The following is a 21,187-nucleotide window of genomic DNA, read 5'->3' on the forward strand; positions in this document are numbered from 1 at the left end:
ACCCCCTTTTTTAGGGTTCCGTAGCCAAATGGCAAAAAACGGAACCCTTATAGATTCGTCATGTCTGGCTGTCTGTCTGTCTGTCCGTCCGTATGTCACAGCCACTTTACTCCGAAACTATAAGAGCTATACTATTGAAACTTGATAAGTAGATGTAGTCTGTGAAGTGTGAACCGCTTTAAGATTCTGATAGAAAAATGGAAAAAATATTAAAAACTAGCTGTTGCCCGCGACGTCGTCCGCGTGGACTTCAGTTTATAGCGCGCGGTGTCAACAAATTGGTTTCAAAAGCTTTTTAAAACTTTTGACACCAATTTTGTACCAGTTTTGTACCCCTTAAATCAAAATACCCAAAACAGCCGTGTAGTGTGCACATAATATATGTATTTTTTTAATTAAACTTTTTTATACCAAATTTTAAAGCTTATTTAGCTTTACACAACTTGGCTGCATTACACAACTTTAGCTTTACCCATAAACTATTTAGTATTTATTATTGGTATGCTGTTGTTTCTGATAATTATCTAATATCTATGTTGGTAGGTGAGTTATTTGATAACGTGTATAACAATCGAAAGAATCGAAAAACTTAGACCAACATGGTACCACCTCTTATAGAAATACATATGAGCAAGCGATAGCGCGATCTAGGGGACTCTTGGCGCCATCTGTTTTGAATTTTTGGAACTAACTTAATTTGAACAAATTTACGCATTTTCACCCCCTTACAACCCTTTTTTCCAGTAAAAAGTAGCCTATGTCCTTTCTCAGGCTTTAGGCTATCTGTGAATAAAATTTCATTACAATCGGTTCAGTAGTTTTGGCGTGAAAGCGAGACAGACAGACAGACAGACAGAGATACTTTCGCATTTATAATATTATTAGTATAGATTTTAGGGGTCTCCATAGATACAACTGAAACAAAAAAAAATCATCTAACCTATGCGTGTGGGGTATCTATGGATAGCTCTTCATGCATTCTAATTTTTTTTTTTTTACTTGAATAAATTGCGAGAGACACTCTTCCAAAGTGGTAAAATGTGTCCCCCCCCCCCTAACTTCTAAAGTAGGGGCATGATAAATCTAAAAAAAATATATGATGTACATTATTACAAAAACTACCAACGAAAATTAGTTCGAACGATATCTAGCCACTAGTTTTTTTTTATACGTCATAAATGGTAAACCTTAATTTACCTTTCATTAAATCAACTGAAATATGAAAATAAATCAAAAACCTCTTAATTTCATAGAAATAAACCTTATTGCTGCTGCGGAACCCTTCGTGGGCGAGTCCAACTCGCACTTGGCCGGTTTTTTAATATTTTGCGATTATTGTGATTTCAAGAAAATCACCTTGCCATACTCTTCCAAAAGTTCCATTGCCGACAGGCCATTGGCCGCCATACCACTGCAAAGGAGTATTTTTTTCCGCGAAACGGTTTGTACCAGTATTGCATTTGTATTTTGGGAAAGTATTTGACAAAATGTGACCGTTGTTATTTTTCCCATAATTCTAGTAGGGGAAAAAGTGTTGCCATACTTGAAATACTTATTTATTTGACACGTTTTAAAAATACGACTGTAAAATCCTACTAATATTATAAAGGCGAAAGTTTGTTTGGATGTATTGATGTATGGATGTGTGGATGTGTGGATGTATGGATGTTTGTTACTCTTTCACGCAAAAACTACTGAGCGAATTTTAATGAAACTTTACAATAATATAGCTTATACATGAGAATAACACATAGGCTACAATTTTAACCGACTTTCAAAATGGGGGAGGTTTTATGTTCGTTTTCTTATATTCAACGATTACTCCGCCGTTTGTTAACCGATTTTCAAAATTTTTCTTTCGGTATATAGGGTATCATCTCAATTTGGTATTATATTGACAAAAGTGGTGATCTGATGAAGGATCCATAAGTAATCGAGGGAACTCCTCAAAACTTATAGGGAAACATGTGGTGACTTCGGTTTCGTGAGAAGTATGTATTCTAAGCATATGCTACCAACAAGTAAAATTTTGCACAGAGATATACCTGGTATACCGTGGTTCCGAAGGTGCTGAGAGAACTCCTGATTCTTTATAGATATAAGTTTGGGAGTTTCGGCGTTGTTTTAAGAACAGAAAGCATATGCTATTATGCAAATTACATTCATCATCATCATCATCGTCATCACTACCATATTATACCATTTCATAGTCTTTTAAATCGAGACTCGAGTTTGTCAAGCGATAATTAAAAAAAATCTATACCTACCTAATATTATAAACCTGAAGAGTATGTTTGCTTGAACGCGTCAATCTCAGGAACTACAAATCCGATTTAAAAACTTATCTCAGTGTTAGATAGATCATTTATCGAGTAAGCTGTAAGACTATAGGCTATATTATATTATCACGCTAAGACTAATACGACCGAAGAAACTCAGGAAAATGTGGGAAAAACGGTGGAAATATTTTTTATGGGAAAATGTACGGTTTCTGTAAGATTCCTAATTTACGCGGGCGAAGCCGCGCGGGACATCTAGTACGTAAAATATTTTTTAACATCATGGCATCATTGTATTGTCGTCATTTGGATGCAATTGTACATAAAAAAAATATAACAGATTGTAACCATAGGTAGGACTGTCGGACTTGAGCTAAAAGGTGAAAAAAATTGACGATTTGTACCAGTATGGTAGTTGGATTTTTGGAAATTTTACGACGCAATGTGATCATTATTATATTTGCTATACTTCTAGTAGAGGGAAAATTTACTTATACGCCAAACTTGAAAAACCAGACTTTTCGACACGTTTTCAAGGTACAAGATAACAAGACATAAAATCATTTCTTACAGTGTGGCATCATTATATTCAGTTCATTTGGATAAAATTCAACTAAAAAAAATTGTCCCATACTATAACTATGGGGCGAAAGACTGTCACACTCGAGCAAGATATGAAAAAGAAATTGGAACGAATTTAAAGAACATGGCATTTCAAATCATTTCCAAACTTGAAAAAAACAAGCCCTCTTGAGAAATCTTTCGAGCGGTGGGAGCCGCAGAATATTATACTTACAACCAGGGATGTTGCGAATATCCGCATCCGCATAGATTTGGACATTCGCGTCTGCATCCGCATCAGCAATAAATCAATGCGGATTTTTATGCGGATGCGAATGTCATACGAGATGCGACAAGAAAAAAAAGCGGCGTGGGCTGTGAATGGCGATAGGCGCATGCCGTTTGCGCGTGACAAATGACCAATGGGAGCGAAACAGCCGGCCAAGGGGGATTAGTAGTGTAATGTGGGTAGTGGGTAAATAGAGGGTTTCGTAGTACCACCAGTTTTTGATAAGTTTTGTATCGTCAATGAATGTACAATTATAACATGTTTTACACTACTATAAAAACATCATTTCAGTTACATTCAAAAGAATTTGTACGAAAAATTCCTTTGTACTTCTCAATAACTTATAAAGTCTTCTTGGCCGTGATAATTTTCTTTTTAAATTTATATTGTTACGGACATATTGTGCCATCTAGCGTCAAACCAGCGAAACTTGTCGAGGGAACACCGACAACATAAATCCCCTACTCAATACTAGATGGCGTGAGGTGCGCAAGTAGATACCTTCTAGAAAAGTCCAACCGTTGTTTAGGTGTTTAGGTATCTGTTTATTTGTTTACGTGTTTACTTGTTTACGTTTATTGTGTACATTCGGGAAGGAATGTCTCGAACAGTCTAGGGCTCGCCTCGACCCACATAAATAGTCGCAGGAGGACGGGCCGTAGTCAGTTCGATTCGAGCTATCATCAAGGCGACTTCGGAGTGAAAACAAGTGATCAATAGTGAGTGAACCAGTGAAACCTACGACTTGGCTACGACCTAGTAGTCGTAGACTACGGCCTAGTCTACGACAGTGATAGTGCTTAGTGATTGGACTTAGTGATTAGTGTTTGGACCTAGTGAGTTGTGTGAGCTAGTGTTATGCTAGTCATAGTGAATAAAGTCTTCAAGAGAGTCACCAGGTCTTTCTCTCCAAATCCTCGAACCCTAGCACGTAACAATATTATAGTTCCTACTCCCGTGAATTTCTCCACATATGTTTCAGAATCAACCGTTTAGGTAATAGCTGGTAGAAGGGGGAGACACTGAACACTAAAGATTTCTTTTGACTTTAAAACTTCAAATTTCACAAATGGATCCATAAATCGGAAAATGATCTTAGAATACTCGTAATACACACACTGGCAAAATTAGCGGAACATTGGTAAAAAGGGCCAAAACTTGAACTCAACTGGGCCGGCCTGTCTGAAAGCCTTTTTTATAGCTTCTAAGCTCATTCAAGAAATAAAATATTGAACAAAACTGGCAAGTTGACAGGTTTTTATAGCAATTATACCCTAATAAGTGTTTTTCGATTATTGACGTTGTAAGTGTTCCTGATAAGAATGGCGTTTTAGCGGGGTGCAAGGTATGCTCAGCTCATTTGATTGTTTGGTTTTTGGAAGAACACATTGCTTAGATACAAAATTAGTGATTTCCCAGCATCTGCGACAGCTAGAGCTGTAACCACGATGGAGAAAGGTCACACCTACCGTTCGGTCAGTCAGGCCTTAGGTGTGTCGGCTTCCGTGGTTCATCGTAACTTTCAAGGCTTCAGAGAGACTGGATCTTACGTTCGGAGACGAGAACAAGGCAGATATCGGGTGACAATGGTTCAGAATGACCATTTTGTAAGGAAACAGAACTTAAGAAATCGACCTCAAACTGCTATGCAGACACGAAACCTGTCGGAACAGGTCCAAGATGAACGTGTAAGTGATTGTACAGTAAGAAGAAGACTCAAATAAGTTAAATTAAACTCAAAAGTGCCAGCAAGGCACCAACACTTGAGACAGGACACCGAAGAGCCAGGCTAAGATTTGCGCGTGAACATCAAAATTAGACAAGTGAGTGAAATCTTGTGCTGTACAGTGATGGGAGCAAATTCTGTGTACATTGTATTGACAGGCGATAAAGAATGTGGATAAATTATAAGGAAAGCTACAGGCCATCAAACTTTCGTGGTGTAGGCTCACGCGATCCCGCGGCCCGCCCAAGGCGCATAGTGGAGTACCGCCGAGTTTTTAGTGGGTAGGGGCTGCGTCCACCACCATCTTCGGACGCAGCAGAGACCCACATACTTGCGGATAGGACCCCATCCCCCGCAAGATGCTTAAAAGCATTTTCTCGGCGCAAAAAAAAAAAAAAAAAAATGCCATCAAACTTACCGGAAACACTGGCCTATGATGCAGGCTTCGTAATGGTTTGGAGTTGCATATGATTTGGAGCCCGCATGGAGCTGATGATTATAGATGATGGTACTTTGACAGTACAGAGCTATAGCACCGACATCCTGGAACTGCATGGTGTGCCTTTTACACAGTTTTAGGTAGTTATTTTCAATTTTATGTGCGTCCATAGAGTAAGAAAATCGGGCATTATTACCTAAACGATGCTGGCGTAGCCCAGGTGGAGAGGCCAGCGTGGTCTACGGATGTGGATCCGATTGAAGACGTGTGGCACATCAATGGGTGAACGGTACGAGTTAAAACTCCAGCTCCAAAATGAGTCCAGGAGCTCGAGTTGGCGCTACTGGAGGAGTAGGAGAATATCCCACAGGAAATGATTGACAATTAAAATGCAAGCATGGAATGGCGTATCCAGGCCCTCTTGAGATCCATAGAAGGCATTACACCAGCATTACACGCTTTTAACATGGCATTTCTTTAATAAAAATGAAGAATTTATCTTAAAAACTTACTACTGAAATTTATAAGATTTTCTTAATTTTTTTATTTTTGCTGATTTTTTTCTATTTTTCACGTTTTTATGCCCTAAATTTATAATAAATTTATTTTTTTAATAATCAATTAGTAAATAAATAAATAAATATATAAAAATCAGTGAACAATAAAAAAAAAATTGAAAATTTTGTTATGTTCCTCTAATTTTGCCGGTGTGTTTATTTTGAAAAACCCTATCCAACGAAACCACACACGGTGGATTGGTCATGTGATCATCCGTTTCCGTTTCTGCTAAAATTTACTTTTGACATATGTTTCCCTTTCTGGTTCCGCTAAGACACTTCCGTTGCATCACTACTAATAGGAGCGAAGAAATAGAGGAAAATGTGGAAAAAACGGGAGAAATTATTTGAAAGGGCTAATTCAAAGAAGGGCCGGGCCTTCTTTGAATTAGCCCTTTCAAATATTTATTTTTCGTTTTTTTACTTACTCATCAATAACGGTGCTTCGTACGAAATTATCTTCTACTACATAATAAAAGCTTATTAAATTATCTAAAACTTCGTCCTTTACACTTTGTATCTATCTCCAATCATTGTCTCGCTATGAGCTTCTAAGATTGGCCGAGTGTGTTTTTTAGGGTTTCGTACCCTAAGGGTAAAAACGGGACCCTATACTGAGACTTTAATGTATGTCCGTCTTCCTGACCGTCTGTATGTCCATCTGTCTGTCCGACTGTTTATCCGTCTGTCTGTCCTTCTGTCTGTCCGTCTGTCCGTCTCCGGCTATAACTCAAGAACGATAATAGCTAGAGAGTTAAAATTTTCAGAGATTATGTATTTCTGTTGCCACTATAACAATAAATACTAAAAACAAAATAAATTAAATATTTTAGGGGGGCTCTCATACAATAAACGTGATTTTTTTTGGCCTTTTTTTCTCTATATCAATAACAGCAAATTTTTTTCTCGATATCTATCATGGCATAAGGTAGGCTGAAAAGTTCACAAAATACTTAGTTATATTTATACTTTACTAATTAAAAATAAATTTGAAATAAAATAAATAATTAATAATTAATTTTTAAGGAAGGAGGGGCATATCGTCCAAACTAATGTAGCACTTTGACACATACGCGAAATGAAAGGGCTTGAAATGTTGAACATTTTATTGTGTGACGAAAAATCTCTAAACCATGGGAGAAAAAAGTTAATGAGGGTAGAAGGTAAGAAAAAATCACATAAAAACAGCCTATATTACTGCATGAATTTATAGTGTTGCTGGTAAGGAATGACTTCTGGAAAGTAATCGTATATATGGCAAACTTGAGGAAAGTTTTGTATTTTAGTATATTGTTTCATATTTTTAAGAAATGTATGGGAAAACAATAAAACCTTAAAAATCTAACCTTTCCTGGATTTAACCGTTAGTACATCGTTACCTTGGAGAATTTGTTTATAATAAGCAATACTAGCGAATGGTACAATAATACAGGGTGTTTTATTTTTCCTAATAAATAAAAAAAACAGCCTTTATTATTGCACCATGCGCTAGTTTTGCTAATTATAAACAATTTCTCCAAAGTGATATTAAACGAAAAAATCAGGCAAAGGTTCGATATTCAACATTTAATTGTTTTTTGTATGAGAAAAATCCAGTTTGTTGTATGAGAGTCTAAAAGTAATATTTAATTTATTTTGTTTTTAGTATTTATTGTTATAGCGGCAACAGTAACAGCAATAGGGCTCACCTCGGAGGGGTCAGGACTTCTAGAATGTTTATCTCCTAACTACTCTAAACAAAGTACCAAAGTTAAAATTTCTGCTTTCGACTTTTCCAAGCAGACCCCCATTTTGGGCGTTTGTTTACTATTATAGGCTATTGACTTCGTGTTACTTAACAACGCCATCTGCTGGAATAGCTTTAGCTGTTGTTGTATCGATAAAGCAATTAGTTGCTCACAAAATAGTATTATTATTCGCCAACAGATGTCAGAAAGAGTCATATTTTTCAGTTTATCGATTATCGATAAAAAAAAGGCTAGGTAAAAATATTCCAACTACATATTTACAAGAAAGCAGTGAAACAAATTAATTATTATTATCAATGTGTTGCTTATAGGGTGAAAGTGTGTGTGTGTGTGTGTGCATGTTTATGTGAGTGTGTGCCTTTTTTTGCTAGCTGTCTTGGTTAGGTTAAATGTCATAACTCATAATTGTAATAATTTACTATTATTTCAATATAAAAAGTACCCAGTAGCCGATTCTCAGACCTACTGAATATGCATATAAAATTTGGTAAAAATCAGAACTAGTAAAGCCATTTCGGAGGAGTACGGTGACTAACATTGTGACACGAGAATTTTATATATAAGATATGATTTTTAATATTTGAATTCCTATGTTTCTTTCGTTTATCTAATACTCGTTTGCATTTTTATTTTCTATTCCGTATCATTCTATTAGAGATTTTATACTTAAAACGAAGCGAGCGTTTCTTTGCTAGCCTTTTAAATGTAGTTTTGTATCAAAGACTTATAATCAAGTTGAACATTTTGAGTACCTACCCATTTTAAGATTCAAATTTTTGCAATGCATTAGTGACCATGAACGTCTAACTTATGATAATTATAATTATTATCGATGCTAAGCATTATCAAATGATTGATTTTAGCAAGCCGAAATTATTGAACACGATGAGCAGTCAAGCCGACCAGTCAGTCGAAGTCATTACCGAATACCGATACAATTCTAATAATACGTTTTTTAATTAAGGGAATCTATCTGGGGAAATATGACAAGTTTTTTGACAATACTAATAATGCCAATATTGGATTTTCTGTAGTCATGGTGTTTTTACCGTACCTACATAATACTTGTTTATTGCTCAAAAGGGATTTTTTATCTACTTTAAACATGTAGCGCGGATAAAGAATTTGCATTGCGTTTATTAAATAATTTCGCCAAGCGAACTTATTATATTAGCATAGCACCATAAAATCGCATATATAATATTATATTAGTTACATAAAACCTACGAATAATAAAAATATTATTCGTAGCAGAAAACTAACTTAAGTAAACTAGAGATCGCCCAATGGTCGAAATTCGACCTCAAATAAAAAATTATGGTCCTGGAGCCAGTGACAAATTTTCTTGACCCAGTCTCTCCCAAAATTCCAATATATATATTCAATAATTTCGGCTTGCTAAAATCAATCATTTTATTCATTTTTTTCATTTTTTTTTATTATCAAGCAATAATAGCAAGATGTAATAGCCTAGATTAAAAGTGCAATAACCGTGATTCAATATTTAATCCATGTTTATATTATATATGTATGATTGTAACTTTTGTTGGCTGTTCATAGCAAATTTATACGTGGGAGAGCCATGCTTCAGCACGAATGGGCCGGCTCGACCGGAGCAATACCACGTTCTCACAGAAAACCGGCGTGAAACAGCGCTTGCGCTGTGTTTCGCCGAGTGAGTGAGTTTACCGGAGGCCCAATCCCTTACCCTATTCCCTTCCCTACCCTCCCCTATTCTCTTCCCTTCCCTTCCCATCCCTACCCTCCCCTATTAAACTATTCCCTCTTAAAAGGCCGGCAACGCACCTGCAGGTCTTCGGATGCTGCAAGTGTCCATGGGCGACGGAAGTTGCTTTCCATCAGGTCACCCGTTTGCTCGTTTGCCCCCTTATTCCATAAAAAAAAAAAAATCATTGGAATTTTGGGAGGGATATATAATTCTATATATACAGGGTGTAACAAAAATAAGTGATAATACTTTAGGGTGTGTACGTGTTCCTTGTAGAGAGTTCACTGTGAAAGTAGCAGCGCTGAAAGACCAAAATTTTTTTTCACTTTTGTATGGGGAAACTCGTGACGCTCGGGCCCTTGCCCATACAAAAGTGAAAAAAAAAATTCGTCTTTCAGAGCTGCTAAATTTTGAACTTTAAAGGCTGTTTTTATGTTATTATTTATTAGCTATGCGACTATTTTTTTACTGACTAGTGACTACAGCAAAACAAAAAAAAAAGAAAATTAAATTCTATCTACAAATATACAGGGTGTAACAAAAACAAGTGATAATACTTTAGGGTGTGTACGTGTTCCTTGTAGAGAGTTCACTGTGAAAGTAGCAGCGCTGAAAGACTAAATTTTTTTTCCACTTTTGTATGGGGAAACTCGTGATGCTCGGGCCCATACAAAAGTGAAAAAAAATGTTCGTCTTTCAGAGCTGCTACTTTCACAGTGAACTCTCTACAAGGAACATGTACACACCCTAAAGTATTCTCACTAGTTTTTGTTACACACTGTATATATAATTGTACATATACATACCCTAAAGTATTATCACTAGTTTTTGTTACACACTGTATATATATATATATATATATATATATATATATATATATATATATATATATATATATATATAATAGAATTATATATATATATATATATATATATATATATATATATATATATATATATATATATATATATATATATATATATACAGTGTGTAACAAAAACTAGTGATAATACTTTAGGGTATGTATATGTACAATTATATATACAGTGTGTAACAAAAACTAGTGAGAATACTTTAGGGTGTGTACATGTTCCTTGTAGAGAGTTCACTGTGAAAGTAGCAGCTCTGAAAGACGAACATTTTTTTTCACTTTTGTATGGGCCCGAGCATCACGAGTTTCCCCATACAAAAGTGGAAAAAAAATTTAGTCTTTCAGCGCTGCTACTTTCACAGTGAACTCTCTACAAGGAACACGTACACACCCTAAAGTATTATCACTTGTTTTTGTTACACCCTGTATATTTGTAGATAGAATTTAATTTTCTTTTATTTATATATATATATATATATATATATATATATATATATATATATATATATATATATATATATATATATATATATATATATATATATATATATATATATATATATATATATATATATATATATATATTTAAATCGCCGAAGACTTGTTGCGTCTTTTCAAAGTCGAACCCTATGGCGTCTACCATTTCCAATGACTTTTTAATTGTTATTCGTGCGAATATAGTTACATTGCTGTCATGTGAATTCTGTTGTCGACGAGAAATTTTGTTTACGTACGAAAATTAGATATTCGATTTGAAATAATTCTCGCTGGTTTTTTGCTTCCGTTCTCGATGGAAATCATGTGACACATTGTATATTTTTGTATTCGTTCCATGCATTTAATCGTTTTTCCTACATCCATTTAAATGTATGGTTATATTGATACCGTATATTGTACTATATTAATTCCATGCATTCTACTAATTAAATGACTCCTTACTATATTTGAGATTATATCGGTACCGTATATTATTTTTGTATGTACGCCATAAACTGTTGAGTTTGTTGCTTCCTCCTAACCTTATATGTTATATCGATACATACATAGGTACCTATATAATAGATCCCAATAAATTCATTGCGTGATGTGGTCTCTGTCCACCCCAATGAGGGACAGGAGTGACGATATGTATGTATAAATAGAGAATCATCCCTCTTTATGAAGTCGATTAAAATGAAATACTTATTTCTATAACTTGGAGTACATAACAGACATTAAAAACAAGTTATCCCTATATTACATAGATTAATTAAATTTTAAATTATAATTAGGTAAGTCCGCTAGGCTAACTAAAAAATATTAAGGATAATTATGATAGATATGATCATTTTATTTATGTGAGCGTGTTTCTTCTGAACTTAAGTATGAACACAAAATAAAACAATTGTTTCGGTAGTAGGTATTTTTAAGTTTTATTGTTTAAAATCAAGTAGGTACAATAATAAACCCATAGTCATAATAATCAAAGTGTCGGACAAATCAAATACACCGAAATAGGAACATAAAAGTAATTTAAGAAATTAACAATTTTAAGAACGACCAGTTGAGAGGCTAATTTACTGTGACATTGACTATAGTTAACTTGTGTATGTAAGCAATACTAGTTTTCAATCGTGGCTCTGCCCACGTGACAAGTTGATAAAATTTAACAAATTGAAATTCGTTATTAGCCGCTTAGGCGTTAAAAAAATAAAACAAAAATGCTTAGAAAAATATTAACCTGAAGAATCACATATCAGACATACCTATCAGTACAAAGTCTCAAAAAAAGGCCCTTTAGGCGTCGAAAAGAAAAATAAAAACGTTTAAAAAATTATTAACGTACCTATCAAAAATAAGATAAAACAGTCCAAAATCTCAAAAAATTACACAACTACACAAAAATTACACAATATTGTTGTGTAATTTTATATATACTTACAATATATACTTTGTTTGTAAATTTAAATTATGGTTATTATCTATAATAGTACCTATTATTTCTGTTTATTTGTTTTGTACAAAAAGAGGACGGTATTTGATTATAATACAAGTTCACAATAATAATAAATTTTTTCGTAAGTAGTAGGTTAACGCGCGCGCGTAAACAAACACGACGCGACGTTGCGTTCTGTGCTGTGATAGTCATAGTCAATCATGGTTGTCGTGATTGATGTAGATCGTTTCGATCGTTTTTTGTATTGTTTATTGTATTTTCTTCTTCCTAGTCGTATCCTCATGGCTGAGGGACGTGACCACCAAAATTTGCTTTCTGGGATAAGGCTCTCCACTTGTCTCTATTTTTGGCCTGATGAAATGCCTCCTGGAACGTGCAGTCAGCAGCCTTGAAAATCGCGTCGTTCCATCGTGTAGCCACTCTGCCTCTGCCTCTTTTCCCCTCTAATTGCCCAACTAGTATGAGACTCTCAAGATTATTAGGCTCCCGGCGGGCTATGTGGCCAAAAAAGGCAAGTGATCGTTGTAAACAAAGCGTGGACAGGCGGGTGGTAATTTTGAGTTGCTGAAGTATAGACGTGTTGGTCCGGTGTGCGGTCCAAGGGATGCCGAGCATTTTACGCCAGCACCACATTTCAAAAGCGTCAATCTTAGCTCGAGTACGTGCTTTTAGTGTCCATGTCTCGGAGGCATATAAAAATTTCAAAAAAATATTGAAAAGATTAGGGAACGCATTAGTGTTATTTTTGTGCTACGATAGATGTTCTTATTCTTCCATATCTTTTCTAAGTGCCCAACCGCAGATTTAGCCATCTGAGCCCGTCGGACAACCTCCCTCTCGCAGTTACCATTGTTGCTAATCAACGATCCCAGGTAGACAAACTCCTCTACGGGTTGAAGATCTTGTAGTAAGGATGTCTTTTGTATTTGGTTCAGCTTATCGACGTACATCAGTTTGGTTTTATTGCGATTGATTTGGAGGCCAAAGTCTCGACTAATCTTTTCGAGCCGCGCTAGAAGTTCAGCAAGTTTCACTTCGCAAGTACTTATAAGCGTGGTGTCGTCAGCGAACCTTAGGTTGTTGAGAAGGTATCCGTTAATTTTAATACCATCCTCCCAATCTTCCAACACTCGACGCATTTTTCGCCTACGAGGTTGAACAGCTGTGGCGAGAGGATGCAACCCTGTCTGACACCACGCTCTGTAGCAAACGGCTCTGACAGATCATTGTCTAATCGCACCCTTGATCGACCTTCCAGATAGAGGTTTTGTACCAAAAATATGAGATGATCGGGGACGCCCAACTCTCTCATCACCTCCAGCATTTTGGACCAGACGATGCAGTCAAAGGCCTTAGCGTAATCCACAAAACAGAGTACTATTGGGACATTGAATTCTCTGCTCTTTTCTATCAGCTGACGGATGTTTAGGATTTGTTCTCGGGTACCCCTGCCCTTTACGAATCCCGCCTGCTCTTTGGATATCTGTCTAGTTATATAGTGTGCCAATCTGTTGTTTATAACATGGAGAAGAATCTTACTGGCGTGTGAAATTAGTGAGATGGTCCGATAATTTCCACACTTTTTAGTCGACCCTTTCTTATGTAGTGGTATCACGAGAGATTCTGTCCAATCGTCTGGCCACTGTCCTGTTCTCCATACTTTAAGACATATTGAATGCATTACTCTGATTCCAGACTTACCCAAGCTCTTAAGCACTTGTGCCTGTATAGCATCTCCACCGCAAGCTTTTGTTTTGAGCTTATTTATAGCTGCTTCTACTTCATGGAGAACGATGTCGGGTTCTTTATCTGTAAAATCTAATCTAGTGTCAGGTTCATCAGCGTCATATTTGTACAGGTCTTGGCAGTAGTTCCTCCATCTTGTCATCACTTGGTTCTTGTCTAAAATCAGGTTACCCTTTTCATCTTCTATGTTCCAAGATTTTGATTTTCGTTCCCGTGTGAGAATTTTTACCTTTTGGAACATGTCTCTTGGATGTAGGGTATCAGAGTGTGTTTGTATATCTCTACATATGGAATTGATATATGCATTCTTGTCATGTCTACAGAGACGCTGTACTAGTGAGTCAAGTTCAGAGTATCGCTGTTGTTCTTCCTTTGAACGAATTCCTCCAGTCTTTAGAGCCTTTCTTTGTGCGATTGCCTCCCAAGTGGTCATCCACTCAGATCTAGGGTGTTTTACTTTCCGTCCATTTGTGATTGTTCTAGTTGTCTCTTCTAATGCAGCCTTAAGCTGATTCCATGATGTATTGGCTGAGTCAAATGGACAATACGTTTCACTGTCCAGTCGAGTTTGTAGTGTGTCCTCAAAAGCTTTCGCTTCTTGTGTTAGAAGAATATTTTTGGATGGTGGAGGCTTTGAAACTACTTTGAGGCGGACTCTGTATTGAGCTATTAACAGCTGATGGTCGCTGCCACAATCTGCACCCGGAAAAGTCTTTGAGAGAGTTATGCACGACTTCCATCTGCTGCTGATTAATATGAAGTCAATCTGATTTTTATGACCTGTTGGCGATCGCCATGTCCATAAGCGTCTTGGATGTTGTTTATATGCCGTGTTAGTTACGAATAGTCCTTTTTCAATGCAAAACTCTAACAACATATCACCTCGACTGTTGCGGGCTCCTAAGCCGTATTCCCCAATAACATTCCTTAGGTGTTGATCATTATCAGTGTGCCCTATCTTAGCACCAAAGTCTCCCAGGATGATAGTACATTCCTTCTTTGGTAACGCTTTGCAGGTTAATTATAGCTCGTGGAAAAATTCCTCCATCTCTTCTTCGATGGCTGCAGTGGTCGGCGCATAGACCTGTACAAAGTTAATTGGGTGTGGATGGGCTGAAATTTTTAAGGATAAAATTCTATTGTTGATGGTATTATACCCCAATACCTTGTCTCGTAGCCAGCTAGCAACTATGAAGCCCACACCACTAAAACTATTGTCTTGCCTGTCAGAGTAGATTACCATATTTCCTTCAGGTGTGATGTGGTATCCGTTACCTTTGACATGGGTCTCACTCAATCCTAGTATAGCCAGATTATAGCGCTCCATCTCCGCTTCAACAACTTCGGTTTTTCCTGGCCTTAAAAGTCCACGGACATTCCAGGTTCCTATTGTTATTGCCCTTCCCTTGGGTATTAGTTTGCTAGAGTAAGATGTTATGTTTCCAACAGTAGCAGAGTTTCTGCAAGCAGCCTGCTGGTTGCAACCTGCAGCCGGTAGCCAATTTCACACCAGTCGGCCCGGAACTAAGCTGGCGCCGAGCGTTAGTCGGGTCGCATGACATCATATTATCTCTGGTGGCGTTCTTAATCATGGTGGTTTTCTTGGGATTATAGTCGCGGTAGTTTCCCGTTGCTTTCCGCGCTAGACTTTTTGAGGGTATTTAGTCCTCAAGGCCACTACTGCCTAGGAGTCAGGTTATCATATCCGCCGCCTGAGACTCGGCGTTGTTACTCGTTTAGCGTGACCCGGGGGACACGTGTAGGGTAGTAAAAGGTAATTCCTACGGACGCGAGTAACCACCGCCCCCGTTTATTGTATCAAGTTTTTAAACATTGATTTAATTTGTAATCTAATTTTAATTGCCTGAAATGTAAAATCGGCGATATGCGATCAGTAGTTGGGAAAGGGTCCGGTGGCTTTAACACAGGTTATACTGTAACCTAGCTAAGCTGCCGGTTGCGATCTTAACATTCTAATATAAAAAACCATTGAAAATAAAATAATTTGCATGTTGTAATTGTCTAGATTAAGGTTTTTATGTTATCGAGCTGAATAAAAGTACATTATTATTATTATTAGTATGCCATCACAGTTACTATAAATCTTGTCAAGGGTGTCGATTTATGAATGAAGAAAGTCACCAAGTCAAGATTAAAAAAAAATCTCAGAACACTGTACAGTGTACAGCCTAGCCCATGACCCGGTAACCACTTGACGTTGAGTTTCGATGCACTTGTTTGGGCTATTTTATCATTACCGTGGCTTTCTAATAGCGAAAGAATTATTTAAATTGGTTCAGTCTCGTAACTCGTAAGTTAAATAGTAATAAGCAAACGATTAAATATTTCGTCTCTACAATATTAGTAAGTATAGATATTTAAAAATACATTAGTCCCAACCCAATTCGCAGTCTAAACTCAGTCACTGATGGGCTTTTGTTTAAAATATACAATAGGTAAGTACTTATCAAAGAAAATCATATACGTAGGTATGTAGGTAGGGACATAGTAGTTAATACAATCGATCCAAAATACTTTTAGACAGGTAAGTATATAAACAGTTCAACAACAAACAGGACACTGGACGTCAGGATAATGATCGTAAATTGCATATTTATTTGTAAATAAATATGCTGCACCAGAAAAATGAAGATTTATATAGCGATTTTATGTTCTTTCGTTTCATAGGTAGAACAAAATATATTGATATTATTCTTGGTCGTTGCACCACAATTAAAACATTTTTTTTGTATTACAAAATGGGTCGACGGCCAAGGCCATTTTATTTTGTCTTTAAAATAGTTTTTAAAATTACTTCTTTTAAAAAAAAAACGATCTACATCAATCACGACAACCATTGACACGACAATCTAACACTGAAAGAATTTTTCAAATCGGACCAGTAGTTCCTGAGATAAGCGCGTTCAAATAAGCCCTTTCAAATAATTTCCCTGCGTTTTTTCCATATTTTCCTCTATTTCTTCGCTCCTATTATTCTTAGCGTGATAAAATATTGCTTATAGCCTTCCTCGATAAATGGGCTATCTAACACTGAAAGAATTTTTCAAATCGGACTAGTAGTTCCTGAGATTAACGCGTTCAAACAAACAAACAACCTCTCCTGCTTTATAATATTGAAGTGTAGATAACATTTTTACTACTTTTCTTACTATTCTACTACTATTTTTCAAAAATGTGTCAAATAACTACCTAATTGTAATATCGACATTGCATCGATTCGATATATTTGTTCCTGTTTTCCTGAAATACAGTTACAGATTTGATCATTATTCTGAATGATCGTCATTATGTTTTTAGGGCTATTCAGGAAAAAGACGTTCAGGAAAATGAGGAATTCACTAAATTCGTTTATAATTAAGTATTGATATAAAGAAAATTATTAAGAACTTAGAAATGTTGCGGGCCTTTATAACTTGGTATAAAAAAGTAGTGAAAAACAGACAAATGTTGGCACACATCGAGAAATGTAAATGACGTCTTATTTGGAAATTTTTGTAGAACGTATTTCAAAGACAGAGAGAGAGCATAAAACGAAGAGCTCTATCCACACCAAAGCACTGCGATCAAATAAAGTGAGCCAGCAGATTTTATCGCAAAATAGGTTTCAACCCCGTCACGTTGAGTATATCGGCAAGGCATTCAAAACAAACAATGCGCAGGACAATGACGCGAATTTTATGAACATTTTAAAAATATAATTTTTAGTTATTTAATGTAAGTTGATGTGTTATTTGTTGGTATCGGATTCTTCTCTTCTTTATCTTCAAATTAACATTAAATTTTTAATCCTTTCTAGCTAATTTTTTTATAAATAATAAATTGTAAGCGGCAGTATCGAAACGACACTCAAAAATTTCATAATTTGGTACTTTTTTTTATAATAACTTTTGAAATATTAACTCTACTTTCAAATAGTTTTAGCAGCATTTTTGTAAGTTAATTAGACATTGAAATGTGTAATGTTACATCAAATTTACGAAGGCATTGTGAACCCAACTTTGAAGACATGAATTTAGTCTCTCTCAAATATTCGCCCCACTACACAATATTTATACCACAAGCGTCATTACGTCCGCGCTGGCCGGCAAAAAATATAAACAAAAACATGCCCTTGCATGTCGCGTGCGAACTCCGCCGCCTCGCCTCTGTCACCCCCGCGTCTCCTCTGGGACGATGTCGTTTTGTGGGACGTAATTAAATCACACATTAGAATTGATAAAAACTTTATTATATACAGGAATCCACATTATCGGCGTGTTATACGTAAACAAAGTATCGAATATACGCCACCGATATACGGCGCACAGTAGCGACCTCCAAAATTCGCGCGCCAAATAGCGGAACTAAGAAATACGCCGAAAAGCACTCCGGTGACAAAACAACGTCCATGCCAATATTTCACCCAGCCATTGTACTAACCTTAACACTACTTCTGGCTGAATTTGAGAGGTGGTCAATCTTGCGTCCGTATACAGGATGCAACAAGTCAGTCGGACGCAATATCATCGGTAAAAACCGCCATGTAGGACGTAATATCAACTCCGGGGTGGAAATATATATATATATATATATATATATATATATATATATAATTCTATATATGTATATGTACAATTATATATACAGTGTGTAACAAAAACTAGTGAGAATACTTTAGGGTGTGTACATGTTCCTTGTAGAGAGTTCACTGTGAAAGTAGCAGCTCTGAAAGACGAACATTTTTTTTCACTTTTGTATGGGCCCGAGCATCACGAGTTTCCCCATACAAAAGTGGAAAAAAAATTTAGTCTTTCAGCGCTGCTACTTTCACAGTGAACTCTCTACAAGGAACACGTACACACCCTAAAGTATTATCACTTGTTTTTGTTACACCCAGTATATTTGTAGATAGAATTTAATTTTCTTTTTTTTTTGTTTTGCTGTAGTCACTAGTCAGTAAAAAAATAGTCGCATAGCTAATAAATAATAACATAAAAACAGCCTTTAAAGTTCAATTTTTTTTCATTCTACTCTTAAATACCAGATCGGATTCAAAATCACTTACTTATCCTTTGAACACAACTCGAAAAGTTTACGCAGAGCTCACGAATTCGCTTAGTGCCGTACTCGGAGACATTTAACTACGATTAACAGATAATATGTGGGGCTTATGTCAAAATCTTTATCTAATTACAGCTAACGAATCAATGTTTGTCTCGGAGTGCGGCAATTAAACTAAAAAACTAAAGCTACACGGTTAAAAACTTAGAAAAAAACTGAATGTTCCTTAAAAAAAAGGCAACATAAAATAATTTAAAACAACCTAGACACTAAAACTTGCCTACATCCCGAACTCCCGAACTTTAAATAGGGACCGAAATGAGGCGAGATATTATATTTCGCGTCGCGGACTGCGTTCCGTTCTCGAGCGCTGCGTATTAGATATTCGAATGCACCGAGGCCGGTGCACTGCGACAGGGCGGGAAAGGGACTGGGCAGGAAAGTCAGGATGCCGGCTGCGCGCTGGCGCATACCGCGCCCTATGCACCGCCCTTCGCCAGGGCTGCACCCACGCGTATCACCCACGCATTACATACAACTTACTTTGCGTTACTTTGCCGTACATACTTACCTAGATTCTAAACAATAACTAGCGAATAGGTTTTTTTTAAGACTTAGATGTAAGCTTACTTTAAGGTTGTCTCGACGTAGACTTAGAGCACCCGAATATCATTTTTCTACAAACTCATTGTGAAAATTAGAATCGAGAGAGTTTTAAATAATTATATGAACTAAAACCACGTTTCATTAATTATGACGAACTGGAAAAACTAGGATTTCATAAAATTCCAATTTTTCCTTTCTTCAATTTACGTTTTTTTTTATGAAATAAGGGGGCAAACGAGCAAACGGGTCACTTGATGGAAAGCAACTTCCGTCGCCCATGGACACTCGCAGCATCAGAAGAGCAGCAAGTGCGTTGCCGACCTTTTAAGAGGAAATAGGGTAATAGGGGAGGGTAGGGAAGGGAAGGGAATAGTTGAGGGTAGGGAAGGGAATAGGGTAGGGGTTAGGGGATTGGGCCTCCGGTAAACTCACTCACTCGGCGAAACACAGCGCAAGCGCTGTTTCACGCCGGTTTTCTGTGAGAACGTGGTATTTATCCGGTCGAGCCGGCCCATTCGTGCCGAAGCATGGCTCTCCCACGTATAAAATGTAAACAATTTCATACCTATAATTTGCGTAACGTTATGTTTTATGTATGTATTAGTATGTATTATCTTGTCGGTAGGTAGGTAAGTTTTTTAACATTTTGTATCTGTACTTGCAGAAAAATGGAAAGAGAATAGAGACAAAGAAGTTATAACTGCCGGATTTTTCAGTGCCTACAGGTCGAAAGAACATCGGATGCATTTTCCACACTAAAATATTTAACCCAGCCCTACAAAGGATTGATTTGCGAAACTACGACGCCATTATTTCGGTGTTTTTGAACCTGCTAAAAAACTATATATTTTAATTACAACGCATTTGCGATTCCACGGGTGACGGTCGCTTACATCGGGCGATTAGCTATTTCATTTTTTTGTTAAGAAAATACGACTGATTGTACGTCATATTATGGACTGAAAGGTCTTTACCTATAAGTTAATGTGTAGAGAGTTAGAGACCAGAGATCATCAACAGGTGTTAGTGTGTCGCATGTCCCGACTCCCGACTCGTAGAAAAAGCCGTCAGACCTGAATGGAAGCCCTCAGAGGGAATTGGGAGTGTTTGAAAATGATGTTCATATCAAAAATGGCGTATTTAAAACACCGAGGAAATTGATTCCTAGTCAATTGAATGTTAGCTGTGATCGGTCGAACGGATTTGACTTAACGCGACCAAATTACTTAGGACCGCCATCTGTCTAGGAATCAACTTCTCTGATAGTGCATAATAATACTAATAAGTACTAATAATAAGTAAGTAATACATGAAATATTTTCTTAAAACTATCAGCTGTATCATACAAACAAAAAAAAGTAACGCGAAGTAAAGATAACACGACTCGACACGTTGCAGACGGCGTGTGCGACTTACCCGCAAATCAGCAGTAAAAAAAAAGCGTTACGGAAACTTTCGAAACACAGACATAAATCGAGATTCGAAACCATGATCGGCTTGGCAGTGGGCCGATTAGTCGGCTTCTTTGCAACCGACTAATCGGCTAGTCGGCAAAAGTCATGATCGGCACATCTCTACTAATTAAGAAGAGTCAAAATATTTATGTTTTACCTGGTATTTATTAGGTTTTGGAGAAGAA

General features: G+C 36.6%; 1 protein-coding gene across 1 annotated transcript in view; it reads right to left on the bottom strand.

Moving 5' to 3' along the window:
• LOC121738763 (activated Cdc42 kinase-like) overlaps positions 1–21,187 on the bottom strand; it is a 133,996-nt gene that overhangs the window by 100,143 nt on the left and 12,666 nt on the right. The window lies entirely within an intron of this gene.

This window comes from Aricia agestis, chromosome Z, assembly GCF_905147365.1.
Source record: "Aricia agestis chromosome Z, ilAriAges1.1, whole genome shotgun sequence".
Lineage (NCBI taxonomy): Eukaryota > Metazoa > Arthropoda > Insecta > Lepidoptera > Lycaenidae > Aricia > Aricia agestis.